General features: G+C 48.1%; 1 protein-coding gene across 2 annotated transcripts in view; it reads left to right on the top strand.

The window, feature by feature from the left end:
- The window catches only part of IL13RA1 (interleukin 13 receptor subunit alpha 1), a 30,930-nt gene extending 29,080 nt beyond the window's left edge, over window positions 1-1,850 (top strand). For both annotated transcript variants that reach the window (XM_084639109.1, XM_084639111.1), the window contains exon 11: window positions 291-1,850. The gene's annotated coding sequence lies outside the window, so the exon portion shown is untranslated. The remainder of the gene's footprint in view (window positions 1-290) is intronic.
- Window positions 1,851-12,144: the final 10,294 nt, after the last annotated feature.

The raw sequence follows: 12,144 nt of genomic DNA, 5'->3' as shown, positions 1-12,144 counted from the left end.
ACTAAAAATAACCGTGACAAAATCTTAACCTTCCTCATAACTAGTTTTCGATGTGCTTTTATTCCATAAAAGAACTTCTCTCTGTCACTCATTCTGCAGGGTTTTTTCCTTTGAAGAAACAGTAAGTAGAAAACTGAGACCCTGTCACTTATGCTCTAGACTTTAAAAGGTTACATTCACCTTAGCTTAAGTCCAAAATCTTGATGGTTGGTGGGTTTTTTGTTTTGTTTTTTAATTAACCCTGACATGAGTAGCACAGGTTTAATAACTTATTGACAAATTCTTTGCAGTGTTGTGAGCTCAACCATACCAGGGATGTGCTAGAAAACCACAGGCCTATGGCTACAGTATAGGACGAGAAGCCAGGAGACCAGACTGCGGGGGCTTCCTATGTCACCTGGGCAAGTCACTTAATCTGAAGTCAATGGGAGCTTCAGGGGCTCGGTACCTGGAGAAATGTTATTCTGGAATCTGACTTTAAGCACCCCGGTCTCTAACCTTTTGGTCGAGGAGCTTAAAATACAATATTGATTTGATTTTTTTCCCCCTTTATTAGTATTTAGTGCGTTTCCATTCTGAGATGATTTGTGCGCCTTCGTCAGTCTCACTTTGGATGCTATTTTTCCCGCTCCACAAACCTATCCAGCAGATAAGGCAAAAATGTAATTTCAGAGTCGTTAAATGTGAGAATGAGCTCCTAGCATGTTTGATTTTTAGATGACTCCAGAATGCGAGGCATTGACCTGCTGACATTAGTTTATGTATACCTAGGTTGAATCACTCTTCTCCCTGTTAGCTGGCCAGTGCTGTAATGTAATCTAAGTAGTGATCTGTAACACTGTGAGACCTGCTTAGAGAAGCAAAGTTACTATATAGTTACAATGGGTTCTTATTGCCCTATCTGAATGTATTGATCTAGTATAATAGGGGGCTGGAGGAAAAACAAGCGGGAAGGCAGCACAATGATGATGATACCCCAGCACACACTTGAAAGACGAAGGGGAAAGTTGTTAGCTTTGAGGATCCTACGTCTCGCCTCTGATGAAGTGACAAGCCCTGTTTTGCCAAGGCTGGGAGCCAAGAGATGAAAAGGGCACCAGACAGTTGAAAAGCCCCTCTCAGGAGAGGTAAGGGGGCTGTCCTGAGGAACAGGCTGCGTGAAGAGGTTGGGTCTACAAGGCTGACATCAGGAGCTGGTGAGCTCTACACAGATAGGCCTCGGTAGAGGCTGGTTTGTTGTTTTAGGTCTGTTTTCTCTGAATGCTGTTGTGCAAATCAATATACTTGGCTTTAAGGAGGCTGTCTGGTCACTAGATAAACTGTCACTGCTCCTGGGGGGACTAGAGCTGCAGATATTGCACATAAGTCAGGCCTGCTGAGGTAATCATGGTAGGTCACAGGAGACCTCCATCCAGGGCCTGATCTGAGAGTGACATGATTTCACCCCTACTGAGGTGACAGTGTGAGGCCTGAGAGGGGAGTGGCCTGAGAGGGGAGTGGCCTCAGGGGACTGAGCCCCGGTAACTGACCGGTGATCACAAATAAGTCACTGCAAAACCGGGCATTATTTTCACTTGGTTGCTAAGCCAAGATTTTTGTCTCCTCTGTCTTCAGTCCAAATTACTCTACCAAATATGGTAAAAGGCCAGCATAAGCTTGTGCTAGGGAACAAGAATACATGGAGCGAGGTAAGACAGGGCACTGTGTACATATACACCAGATAGGACTGGAACGTTATTTATCACTGTTTAGAGTTCTCTCAAGGATGTTTTAAAGGCCTTGTCTGAAGAGTTAGCACATTACAGAATGCTGTAAACATGTGGCAAAAATAAACATCATAATTTAAAAGATGCTTCTGTCTACGTGATACTTAAAAGTGCACATGGCAAACAAAAGGAAGTATTTTTTTTCACACAATGCACAGTCAACCTGCAGAACTCCTTGCCAGAGGATGTTGTGAAGGCCAAGACTATAACAGGGTTCAAAACAGAACTAGATAAATTCATGGAGGATAGGTCCATGAATGGCTATTAGCCAGGACGGACAGGGATGGTGTCCCAAGCCTCTGTTTTCCAGAAGCTGGGAATAGGTGCTAGGGGATGGATCACTTGATGATTACCTGTTCTGTTCATTCCCTCTGGGGCACGTGGCACTGGCCACTGTTGGAAGACAGGGATAGTGGACTAGATGGACCTTTGGTCTGACCCAGTATGGTGGCCAGAGGTGAAAGTAAGCCCATCTGGTCTGGTGTACTGGTAAAAGCCGGTACACAGCTGACTGCACTGGCAGGGCTGATGATGATGGGGGCCAAAAGGCAGCTTCCCTGGGACTGGCAATTTAAAAGGGCCCAGGGCTCCCGGCAGTGGCTGGAGCCCCGGCCCTTTAAATTGCCCCCAGAGCCCCAGGGCTCTTGGCCGCTGCTACCACGGGGCTCCGGCAGCGATTTAAAGGGCCTGGGCTCCTGGCCCCCGCTACTGCGCCAGTAGCCGGAGACCCAGGCCCTTTAAATCACCGCCGGAGCCCTGGGGTAGCGCTGGTAGGGGCAGCCAGGAGTCCCGGGCCCTTTAAATCGCCCTCCCAGTGCTGAAGGGTTGGCTGGGGGAGTCTGTCCCCAGACCCATCCCCACCCCTTCTGGTTGAGCTGCCCCCCACACCTTGCTCAGGATCCCGGCTACCCTGAATACCAGTAAGTCCCTTACGTTCCTTTCACCCCTGATGGTGACTCTCATGTTCTTATGTCCTCTCTGTTCAAGCATGGGAATGAAAGTGGGAAGGGTACACGGAGAGAGAAGACGGCGGCTGTGCTAATGCCAGTTACTGCTGTGTAAGGGACCTACAGAACTGAGCTCAGATTAATGTCCGTGACTGGTGTTGGGATATTGTAAAACACCACGGACATGTCCCAAATTAATAACAGTGTGTCTCTAAAATCCATTAAAATCTAAAATGAAGGGCACAGCAAAACAGGAGTATAGAAGGTATATGCTGCGTACAAAATCATCTTCACACCCAAACACTTTTGCACCTTTCTCCCCCTCCCCATCCCCCCCACTAAGCATTTTCAATGCTGCTAATTTACTACAATAGAGCCGTCTGAGCAGGTGTGGGGGTGTCCAGGATTTTGGCACTAGAGTGAATGGTGTCTTCCTAGAGAGTAGTGCAGAGGGGACTTCTGTGATCCTGAGTTAGTTAGGCAGTAAACCTCACTTCCTCTTGAGGAGACCCTGCCCGGAGCCTGGAAATGCTTTAAAACTCACTATAAAAGAGAAGTGTTTATAAAAATGAACTCTCTGCCTTTACATGTTCTGCTAGCAGCTTGGAAAGAGAAATGTCCAAGGACGCAGGCCCCAGGCCTTGTGGGCTGGGCTATCTGGAGAGTGGGAAAGAGATGAGCCCCAGGTACTAGGGGCATGTACAGGAGAGCTGAGCGGAAGAGGACTAGGGGGCAGAGAATCATGTGCTGGGGGGCAGGGTAAAGGAGAGAAGTGATGGGAGGGCGATGGAAAGTAGCCAGCGTAACTGAAAATCCTATTTGTCTCCTGCTGGGGCCCTGGAATGCTCAGCCGTAGGGGACGCTATGCCCACCGAAATGTATGCCTGGTTTGTTTTGCCCTGACTGTTGCACCCTGTCACTTGTAAGAGGAGGGGTGCAGGGAAGACATTTGGTTGCTGGTTCTGGCTGTCTGGCATTTACTGCCTTGGCCCTTATGCTTCCTGGGAAGTGGGATGTTGCCTTGGGCTTTTGTCAGCTTGATGGGAGAAAGAGAATTTCGTATTACCTCAGGGCTGAATTTTCTTCTGGTGTACATGGGTGCCTCGCCATTGCTTGCAGTAGAATTGTGCTAACTCACCCCAGCGGAGAACTTGGCCCTGAATTTTCATATTTTCACAGCTAACAAGGCAAATCTCTCTCCTGGAATGCTGGGTTTCTGTCTCCGCCATCCTTCGCCAGATTTACTTGGCTGGTCTGAATAATGGGAGCTGTGAAATTGGCAAGCTAATTGGTGAGTTATCCCACATCTCTGCTCTTGGCCGTAATTATTTTTCTGTTCACAGAAAGGAAGCGTGTACCTTAAATGGACTGAATAGACCGTGAATGTTTTTGTTTGTGCTCCATTCTCCTCCAAGGATAAGCTCCTGCACACAGCTGGTAGGTAAACACGGTCAGCTGGGTACGTACAGTGCATGTCCAGAAATTCTCCCTGGGTTAGTCTCAGACCAGCTCCTTGTATCATTTCAGCTGTGCCTGTACTAGCAATGGTTGCTAGTGTACTAGTGTAAGCCATGACATCAGCGTTCGTATCACCATGGCACTGAGCAGTGAGTTTCTGAAAAGATACAGCCCAGACAAGGCCATTGTAAACAATTCTATCATCGGGTGACAGTGAAACAGAACAGGCCAGCTCCTCACTGACACCTGTGTTTAATTTAAAAAGGGAGAGGGAATGCTTAATGCAACCCAGGAAACATCAGGGCAATGACACAGAGGCACTGCAAAGAATTTGAGATGAATGTCCTGGGATTCTTCCCTCTGCAGGTGAAGGAATATTTCTCCAAGGCCCTGTCTACAGCAGGTTCTTGTACACGTTTCCCACTGTTGCTAGCCCCAGTTAAACTTGTGGGTGATAGTGTCTTTATGGTTAACACCTTCAATAATGCCAACCCCGAGCATTCAGAAATCATGAGATGTTTTTAAAAAGTCACTGCTGGATTCTTTTTCTTTGCCTTCAGGTTTCTGAGCCTTTCTGGTGCACTTGGGCCATGTTTCCACATTTCTCCACAGCCAGCTGGGCTAAAAACTTTTTTTTGTTTTTCAAGGAAAACTAAGATTCTCAAGTCATCACCTGCCTTCAGGAGCTGTAACTTTCAGAAAAACACCAAATACCGCAAGGCGTACAATAAAATGCAAAAGTTGGCAACACTAGGGCACCATGTTTATACCTGCTCTGTGTGCGAGGTAATGCTGGCAGCTGTTGGAACCTGGTCTATCCACTACAGCTAACACTGGGGGAGCTGCACCCAGCCCAGCTGTGAGCTTGGAATCCTTTGGTTTGCATCTCTTCAGCTAGGGGGTCATATTAAAAAAAAAAAACAATTGGAAATTGAAATCAGAGGACAAGCTGCAACATGGCTCTAAGAAGCCTGATGCACAGCAAGATTCTGGGCAGGTGCTTGAGGGAAATCGAAGGATCAGGTGTTACAAAATAATAGGAAAGACTAATTAGCATTCGCCTGACCTCTGGAGGCAGCAGGAGGATGTTGCTGTGGGACATGGAGGTCTTGAATCCCTGTGTTCATCTGGGCACTATTGCCTGAAATGTACATGGTTTTGGATCATACAGGGGGATTTTTTTAAGCTGTAGGCCAACTGTCTGTGTCTTTTGCTCTCTTTTCTGTGCATTATCTGCAGAACCAGCAGCTCTCAAGAGGTTCTGGGACCATTAACAATAGTATTAGAGGCTGTGTTAATAGCTTTGAAAGCCATATTTGCAGTGTAATTAAATTGTGTACTGAGCATCACCTTGCCTTGATTCATGTAGGTAATTACCAGGCTACTTAGCTTGTCAAAACAAGCTGCTGCAGCCAGAAGCAATTAATGGATTTGCACAGTAATAGTGCCCATGTCTAGAGGAGACGCTAGGGGACAGGATTCTCCCACCAAGCGAGCGCTCTGGTTTATTGCACTGAGTTGTTACTTCCCTTGCTGAGGAGTTCATCTTTAATGCACAGTGATAGTAACTTGCAGGATGCCTTGAGTTACCATTGTTTGCATGTCCAGTAAATACATCCCCTGTAGCTCCATCGGCCCTCAGGCTCGGCATGCCTGGCCGGGTGAAGAGGCCTTTGGACAAGCTGTGGTATTTGGCCTTCAGACCTATGGATGGGCTCAGTTACCCAGCAGCTGTTTCTTTACACTAGGGGGGTCGCACACCTCATGGCTTCTGCTAGCCAAGCTCATTACATGCACCGCGGGCCCTTCCATTCCCCCTGCAAGCTCCTGGGGTGCCCCCCTCCCAACCCCCCTATCAAAGGGACTCCCTGCAACTCCTCCCAATCTCCCCCTGCAGCGGGCTCCGCCTGCCCCATTCCCCACCTTCCCAGGGTTATGCAATCTCCCCCCAAGGTGGGATTGTGTGTGCCCCATTCTCTTCCCTCTCCTTAGGGTCCCTTCTTCCCTCATTGCAGGGGCTTCATGTACCCCTTCCTCTCTTTCTGGACTTTCCTTGGTGTAAGCAGAATCAGGATGAGCTCCACCCTGACATCTGGTGGTGAGTTGTGGCAAGTTGTGGAAAAGAACTTCAGGGACTGATCTCATTTGCATAGGCACACCCACCCTGCCTCGCATGAGCCCATAGCTGCCCAAATGGTCACTTTGGCTGCTGTGGGATCCCCAGTTTCTCTGTTATTGGGGCAGGAAGAATAAATTATTATCCTGATTATGTGAATCAAGGACAGTGGAACTGTACTTGGCCTTTTGTTATGATGGGGGGGACTCGCCATCAATTAAGTAACACTCGCTAGGCAAGGGACATGGGTTCCAAAACTCAGTGAATTCAGAGAGAGGCTGGGGACAGGTATTAATACCTGGGGGTACAGGCCCCTGGTGAGGGCCTTACATGCTAATCAAATCTTCTTCTTCTTCCTCCTCCTCCACTACTGTGGAATGTCAGAGTTAATTTTGATTCCATTAGGAGTCTAGTTACAGGCTGCTGAGCTGAATTTGCTTTGGGCCAATGGTGCACCAGCACTGAGGCTCCCCTACTACAAGCTGAAATCACAAAAGAGCTAAAATTACTAAAAGCTGAAATCACTGAGTGTTGTGTTAAGTAGTGGGGGAGCTTGAAGATATATATTGTGGAGCAGTTTGCAGGAGGGCTGGAGCAGTTCAGGGGTGGGGGCTGGCAGAGCAGAGCGATTTGTGGGACAGCTGGTAGAGTGGAGCCCTATGGAGAGGTGGGGCAATTGGCTTTGGACCATGTAAGGTGCCCCTTAACCCTCCCATTTCCACCCCATTCCCTCCTTCCACCCCCCATGCTAAGGGTTCTGCATCCCACCTGTATCAGGGTATCCCAGTTCCCCCTGCCAGGGCAAATGGGGGACATGCAGAACCCCTGTGTCCCTGCTTCACCCCCTTTCCCCCCCTCCACCCCTTAGTATTTAGCTGGGAAACAAGTCATTCAGCATGGTACGCTCTGCTGGGAGGCTGGGCAGAGTTGAGAGAGGAATACAGTTATGCCTGAAGGCCTTAATGAGTGCCAGCAGCCAGTTGTTTGGTCTGTTGATGCTGTGCTAATCTGATAGCAGGGGCTCTATGTGTCTTCCTTTCCTTCTTTTTATTTTTCTGATTCCCCCAAATCCATAGGCCCCTTTGCTATGAGACTGGACATGCCTTCCCCTGCCCTGAAGAAGAGCTGTGTGTGGCTGGAAAGACCGTCTCTCTTGCTAGCAGACATTGGTCCAGTATAAGAGATTCCCTCCCCCACCTTGTCTCTGGACCATTCCCCGACGTTGGTGTTGATTAATGCAACATTGCAAAGTTATTACATTACAGACAGAAACACCATCATGGTGAGCAGCTGGCCGGCTACCGGGAAGCCTCTGCCCCCTACCAAAGGGATGTGGGGATGATGGTCCTGCCTCCCCAGTTTTGGACGGGAGTGAGGGATGGGATGATCTTGCTCATAACTTCCCAGCTGTTGTTGCCTTCCCAGATGGGGGGGGGGAGGGATAGCTCAGTGGTTTGAGCTTTGGCCTGCTAAACCCAGGGTTGTGAGTTCAATCCTTGAGGGGGCCATTTAGGAATATGGGGCAAAAATTGGGGATTGGTCCTGCTTTGAGCAGGGGGTTGGACTAGATGACCTCCTGAGGTCCCTTCCGACCCTGATTAAAAAAAAAAAAAGATTTCTTACTCTTGTTACCAGGTGTCTCCTGCCCCTCCTCTCTCCTGTCCAGCAGGCCCTCTTGTTGTGTTTATTATTTCTTCTAGTGGCCTCAGCTGGGCGCTGCCGGAGAGCCAGCGAGTTTAGGGTCTAAGCATCACAGACAGAGGGCAGGCAGAGATGCTGAGACACAAAGAGGGGAAGTGACTTGCTGGAAGTCACTCAGCAGGTCAGTGGCAGAGATGGGACCAGACCCCGAGTTGCCTGGTTCTATTGCCCTGATTGCAGGGAGCTACCTTTCAGTGTGGTGTGAGGGTTGGTAAAAGCAAAGCCAGGGAGTTTCCCTCCAGAGGTGCCTACCAAACATGCTGCACCTGCTTTGGGTGGTTCAGCTACTAGAAGCAGGTGCAGCACGTTTGGTAGGCACCTCTGGAGGGAAACTCCCCCAGGAACTTTTATCCGCCTTACTCCAGGTATTGGTCATCCCTCTGCACAGCTGGCTTTTGCAATCTCCCTGGATTGCCACCCTGCCGCTGCCACCCCCACGTTGTTCCCTATGCAGGGCTGAAGCTCCGGCACCAGCTCACGTTGACTATGTGATTTAAATATGGACATTTTTTTTCATTAAATCTGGTGGCCAAGGGTGAGACGTGAATTTGCCGGGGCGCTGAACATTAGCCAGCTGCCCTCTGAGGGGGGATGTGGTGGGTAAATATGGACGAACCACATTTAGAGCAGAACTTTGGGTGTAAATGCAGGAATGCAAGTGCCTAGTGTCCACTTGTAAACCCCATTCAGCAAAGAGCAGCTGCATTTTATTACTATACCTTACACGCCCAAGCCACGCTTCCTACAAACCTAACATGTTGGTTTATAAAAAGAACAGGAGGACTTGTGGCACCTTAGAAACTAACCAATTTATTGGAGCATGAGCTTTCGTGAGCTACAGCTCACTTCATCGGACGCTGTAGCTCACGAAAGCTCATGCTCAAATAAATGGGTTAGTCTCTAAGGTGCCACAAGTCCTCCTGTTCTTTTTTGCGGCTGCAGACTAACACGGCTGCTGCTCTGAAACCTGTTGGTTTATGTTGTCTTTTCTTCAGTGCAAGCTCTGATGTCAGTATCCAGAAATCCTGCCAAACCTGCCTATCATGCAAACAGCGGGACGCCAATCTGCCCTGACAGTTTCTCTTTCTATCCCTTTGACCAGTTCAAACATTAGCAGAAAGGCAGTTGATTGTTGAGTTCCCTACTAGCATTTCAACTCACTAGATAACTTTGTTATACTGGCAAACCAAGCTGAGAGAAAGTAAGTAGCAAGGTGGTTAAAAATCTGGTGTTTATACAGTAACTCCCTTGCTAAAGGAGCATGAGACAAGGTGGGTGAGGTAATTTTTTATTGTAGGATTAGTATCTGTTAAGCTAACTAGGGCAAATGCCTCAATTCACCAACTACTTGAATCTCTTCGGAAAAGTCCTGTCTTCTAATTATTTCACTCCATTACTTCTAATGGTACAGATAGACACTTGGAAGAATTCTGTAGTTCACACTTCATCTCCCTTGCTTCCTTCATGCTACCAAACTAGAGAGGAGTAAGTCAGGGAATCCCAAACTTTTTGCCTGCGTGACTCCAATTTGGAACTTACTGTTTCCTATGACCCCAGACAGCTACAAAGTGTGACGGGTTGCCCCCCTTTAAGGTGCCTCCTGATGTACCGGGATACCACTGAGCCCACCTGTTCTGCCAGCCTCGGCCCCCTTTACCCTGTCTTGCTGAGCCAGATTCTTAAGCCTCTTCTAACACACACAGAGGCAGGGCCACACCCAGCTGCAGAAAGGCACAGACACTGAATCATAGAATCATAGAATATCAGGGTTGGAAGGGACCTCAGGAGGTCATCTAGTCCAACCCCCTGCTCAAACCAGGACCAATCCCCAACTAAATCATCCCAGCCAGGGCTTTGTCAAGCCTGACCTTAGAAACCTCTAAGGAAGGAGATTCCACCACCTGCCTAGGTAACCCAGTCCAGTGCTTCACCACCCTCCTAGTGAAAAAGTTTTTCCTAATATCCAACCTAGACCTCCCCTGCTGCAACTTGAGACCATTACTCCTTGTTCTGTCATCTGCTACCACTGAGAACAGTCTAGAGCCATCCTCTCTGGAACCCCCTTTCAGGTAGTTGAAAGCAGCTATCAAATCCCCCCTCATTCTTCTCTTCCGCAGATTAAACAATCCCAGTTCCCTCAGCCTCTCCTCGTAAGTCATGTGCTCCAGCCCCCTAATCATTTTTGTTGCCCTCCACTGGACTCTTCCCAATTTTTCCACATCTCTCTTGTAGTGTAGGGTCCAAAAATGGACACAGTACTCCAGATGAGGCCTCACCAATGCCAAATAGAGGGGAATGATCACGTCCCTCGATCTGCTGGCAATGCCCCTACTTATACATCCCAAAATGCCATTGGCCTTCTTGGCAACAAGGGCACACTATTGACTCATATTCAGCTTCTCGTCCACTTTAACCCCTAGGTCCTTTTCTGCAAAACTGCTGCCGAGCCATTCGGTCCCTAGTCTGTAGCGGTGTATGGGATTCTTCCATTCTAAGTGCAGGACTCTGCACTTGTTCTTGTTGAACCTCATCAGATTTCTTTTGGCCCAATCCTCTAATTTGTCTAGGACCCTCTGTATCCTATCCCTACCCTCCAGCGTATCTACCTCTCCTCCCAGTTTAGTGTCATCTGCAAACTTGCTGAGGGTGCAATCCACACCATCCTCCAGATCATTAATGAAGATATTGAACAAAACCGGCCCCAGAACCGACCCTTGGGGAACTTCGCTTGATACCATCTGCCAACTAAACATGGAGCCATTGATCACTACCTGTTGAGCCCGATGATCTAGCCAGCTTTCTATCCACCTTATAGTCCATTCATCCAGCCCATACCTCTTTAACTTGCTGGCAAGAATACTGTGGGAGACCGCATCAAAAGCCTTGCTAAAGTCAAGGAATAACACGTCCACTGCTTTCCCCTCAACCACAGAGCCAGTTATCTCATCATAGAAGGCAATTAAGTTAGTCAGGCATGACTTGGCCTTGGTGAATCCATGTGACTGTTCCTGATCACTTTTCTCTCCTCTAAGTGCTTCAGAATTGATTCCTTGAGGACCAGGTCCATGATTTTTCCAGGGACTGAGGTGAGGCTGACTGGCCTGTAATTCCCAGGATCCTCCTCCTTCCCTTTTTAAAAGATGGGCACTACATTAGCCTTTTTCCAGTCGTCCAGGACCTCCCCCAATTGCCATGAATTTTCAAAGATAATAGACAATGGCTCTGCAATCACATCTGCCAACTCCTTTAGTACCCTCAGATGCAGTGTATCTGGCCCCATGGACTTGTGCTCAACCAGGTTTTCTAAATAGTCCCGAACCACTTCTTTCTTCACAGAGGGCTGGTTGCCTCCTCCCTATGCTCTGCTGCCCAGTGCAGTAGTTTGGGAGTTGACCTTGTTTGTGAAGACAGAGGCAAAAAAAGCATTGAGTACATTAGCTTTTTCCACATCCTCTGTCACTACGTTGCCTCCCTCATTCAGTAAGGGGCCCACACTTTCCTTGACTTTCTTCTGACCACTGAGCTCAGCTCAGAGAAGACTCAGCTTAAGGGACTTGCCCCAGTGCTCAGGTGCCCACCTCCCTGAGAGTGCAGACCCAAAGGTATATTCTTTTGCGCTGTATAGAAAGATCTGCACAGCACAAGCTCATAAAAATTTGCCCCCTCCCTCAATGTGAAGAGAGATACACACAACTTCTTGCCCCCCCCATTAGAAATTGCACAAACTAGGTTTAATAATAAACTAAACAAATTTATTAACTATGAAAAGCAGATTTTAAGTGATTATAAGAGACAGCAAACAGAACAAAGCAGATTACTGAGCAAATAAAACAAAACATGCATACTAAGCTTAAGATCTTAAAGAGACTGGTTTCAAGAAATAATTTCTCACCCTAAATGTTGGTTTAGGCAAGTTGCACAGTTTCTGTAGCTTTGAGTTCCAGTTAGTTCTTCTTACAGACTGGACCCCTGTCTCAGTCTGGACTTACCCTGCCTTTCCCCTCAGGTACTTTCAGCAGTCTTTCTTCTTGGGTAAGCAATGGAGGAGAGGCCAGATTAACTCCCTCCCCAGCCTTAAAATGGATTTACCTAAGGTGGGAAACCTTTGTTTGATCCCCATCCCCCTACAGAGGAAAAGTACCAGCAGTGTCCAAGG

The sequence above is a fragment of the Lepidochelys olivacea genome (assembly GCF_965140295.1).
Source record: "Lepidochelys olivacea isolate rLepOli2 genome assembly, chromosome: 9".
NCBI lineage: Eukaryota > Metazoa > Chordata > Testudines > Cheloniidae > Lepidochelys > Lepidochelys olivacea.
The sequence above is the reverse complement of the archived record's forward strand: the minus strand, read 5'-3'. Positions and strand labels throughout refer to the sequence as shown.